General features: G+C 34.0%; 1 long non-coding RNA gene across 1 annotated transcript; it reads right to left on the bottom strand.

Moving 5' to 3' along the window:
- Positions 1 to 717: 717 nt before the first annotated feature.
- LOC115973479 lies at positions 718 to 3307 on the bottom strand. Its single transcript, XR_004087724.1, has 3 exons — positions 3021 to 3307; positions 1953 to 2015; positions 718 to 751 (listed from the first exon to the last, which is right to left on the bottom strand). It is a non-coding gene; the product is annotated as an uncharacterized LOC115973479 (long non-coding RNA).

Raw genomic sequence — 3307 nt, 5'->3', positions numbered from 1 at the left:
GCGCTTTTTGGGCCATTGACCCACCATTTGGGCTTTGGGAGCAAAACATGCCCTTACAATTGGCGCCGTCTGTGGGGAGCTTGAACATTCTTGAGTTTGTTTAATCATGGTAGGTTTAGGGTCAAACCGTGAAGAATTTGTGGGATCCCAACACCAAGATCAATTCCTTAATCTTGAGTGAAGGAGAGACTACGAAGTTAGTGTTCACACCACCCATACAAGCAGGAGTCATTCTAGAAGTGGGAGTCATATGTCCCATGGAGAAAACACCAGAAACATGTACCTGGAGATAGATCATTTACGGAAAAAGTTATGCCGTAAGCAACGGAGAAGGACTCTGTCACGCCCCAAACCCGATGCCCAGATTTGTGACCATGACCGGCATGCTAATATCAAGCTTAAACCTGATATTAACAAGAACCAACTTAACTTTTACAAAACTTTTACAAAAACTTCTCTTTTTCTTTTCATTCTTGTTTCTTTACTTCTAGATATAATTTTTCACTTGATAGTCAGAGCATCTACACTGTACTCAAAATATAATATAATCCACCAATCATTTAATTTCCACACTTTCACATAATAAATCTCTTAATACTTTAAGGTACACAACTTTCTTTAGATCCTAAAATACACAATACTACAAAGCTAAACATCAAATTGCTAATTTAGGATCTATACATATAAAACTAAAACCAGCTCGTTCCAAACTCGACTAAGGCTCCCTCTACTCCAAAACAAAACCTGCTAACTGAAAGAGTGGAAGGGGTGAGCTACACAGCTCAGTAAAGGTAAGATATATGAGAATTCAATAAGGATGCATGTAAATCAAATCATTTCATTCTATGAATATTCGAATAGGAGAACATCTTTTCATGCATAGTATTTTATACTATTCACAAGAATAACTTATACGCTCTTCATAAAAAATAATTGTTCTCCTTTTTCTTATCAGGTCAATATTACCAAAACCTTTCAGATTAAACTTCTTTCATTTCCTACAAAGTCGCAATATATATATTCTCATTACAAAATAATTATTTTAACTTGAATCAAATAATCGGCAACTTTGTATTAAACTGTCTTGACTAATAAGAAAACTTTTCTTTATAAACTTCTTCTCATAAAATTCTATATCTTTCATAGTCATAAAACTTAGCGTTTCATAAAAACAGACACCTGATAACTTTTAAACGTAAATTTGTACTTTCATCAGAAGCTGTATCTTTATAGTACAACAAAACTTCAGAAACTTTTATCTTTAATGAACAGCTTTTCTTTTTATTAGAAACTTCTTTTCATGAGAGCTTTTAACTTTTCATGATGCATTTAAACAAAATCATTCTCTCATGATTAATAACATATAGCTGTTCATAAATAACTTGTTGGTTAGTTCATATCTGATAAGTCTGTACAGAGAAGGCCTCATCACATTTGGGTGCCGCGTGTGTATGATATTGTCCCCTTTGGGAGGCCTGATGGCACATCCCCTCCAGGTTTTGTTCCTCCCCGCCGTCCGTACAGGCAACCCCATTTCCTCTACTTTAAATGGCCTAGAGTTACGGGCAACCCCATTTCCTCTACTTTAAATGGCCAAACATATAACACTTTTCCATGGAAAGCCAGTAATTAACCCCTACTAGCCGAGTTCAGATCACCAGAGGACATAACCCGAAAACATTTCATACTTTTACATCATACTGAAACTTCTTATTTTGCATAACATTTCATAATAATAACATTTCCATTCTTTTCTTTAAACATCATGTTCGTGGAATCAGTAATAGCATCAATATACTGAATCATATACATAAGTTTTTTGAAAGCTCACTAACATATCTTTGTCAGAATAATGATTACATGTCATATCTCTAATCAAAAACATTTTAATGCATAATATACTTTAAAATAACCTCATGACTTACTAAATGCCCATATAACTTATCCCTTACCTGAAAGCAAAGAAACCGAGAGCCTAAAGTTGAAGGAGCTTAAACCTGGGGAACTGGTAACACCTAAACCAAATATCAAAGCTTATTACTATCCATAATTCCTTATCATAAACTTCACATTCATCAAGGAAGTTCTAATCCCACCTCAAAGAGGTTACCACAAATACAAAATACATTCATCAAACAACATAATGTACTAAATCATAGAGAAACCAATTCATAAAATTTATATATGATTCTAACATACCAAAGGATGAGCATATTAAATTATAGCTCAAAACAATCACCCTAACTTTGGAATTAAATCCTCAAAGTTAGGCATGTCCCTTACTGTTCACTGTTTTATTCCAGCAGCGTATGCCTCATTTGTAAAATACAAATGGGCTGTACACGCATATCCAATTGTCATGAAAATTTACAGAACTACTCCCCTGTATGTCCAGTATATACCATAAAAATTTCGGAGTCAAAAGCATAAACCCATGATTTACTAAAAATCACGCAAAACAGTATACTCAAATCTGTCTTGACAGAATCTCTTGCAACTTAAAAATTAAACCATTATTTTTATGTTCATCCAAATTCTATAAGACCACTTCCATAACAACCATGTGTGTCTTAGATTTCATATGAATTATCCCTAGCATCCAAATTCACTATATGAAATTTAATACATAATTTGCATCAACACAGAATCTATCACAGCTTTGCAACGTTTTATCGTAAATCCACAAACAATTATCAAACGATGGTATTTTCATACAGGGATTTTTATACACTCATAAGACATGTTATAAAACACTAACATACAGTCATTTAACCATTTAGAGCAAAATAAACACAACCAAAAATCCCAGCAGCAGAATCAAAATACTCATCCTAACTTTTTCTTACTTCCTTAATCCTATAAAATCATTAATTAGTAAAAACCCTAACCTACCTTCAACAAATCACCAACACAACTTCAAAGCTTCTTAAAACAACATATATATATATATATATATATATAGAGAGAGAGAGAGAGAGAGAGAGAGAGAGAGAGAGAGAGAGAGTAGCTAGAACCCTTACTAAGTTTATGGTTCTTGTGGGGGAAAATAGACATAGAACCACTCATGAAAGAATGGTAGAGAGCTTGAGAGAGTTTTCTGGTTCCTTTGAGAGAATATGAAGAAGAAATGAGTTTTCTTTTGGTGTGTGAACCCATGGACTTGAGGGAAGACTCAAGAGAGCTTCCTAGCACTTTCCTTGAGAGAAAAAGAGTAAAGTAAGGTGCAAATTTCTGATTTGCATGGACCCGAGGGAAATGGGAGTAGAAGAGTTTCTTGAGTCTTATTTCTTTGAGAAAGTCAAAGAAG

Source organism: Quercus lobata, unplaced genomic scaffold (assembly GCF_001633185.2).
Source record: "Quercus lobata isolate SW786 unplaced genomic scaffold, ValleyOak3.0 Primary Assembly Scq3eQI_151, whole genome shotgun sequence".
Lineage (NCBI taxonomy): Eukaryota > Viridiplantae > Streptophyta > Magnoliopsida > Fagales > Fagaceae > Quercus > Quercus lobata.
This window is presented reverse-complemented; position numbering and strand designations above follow the sequence as displayed.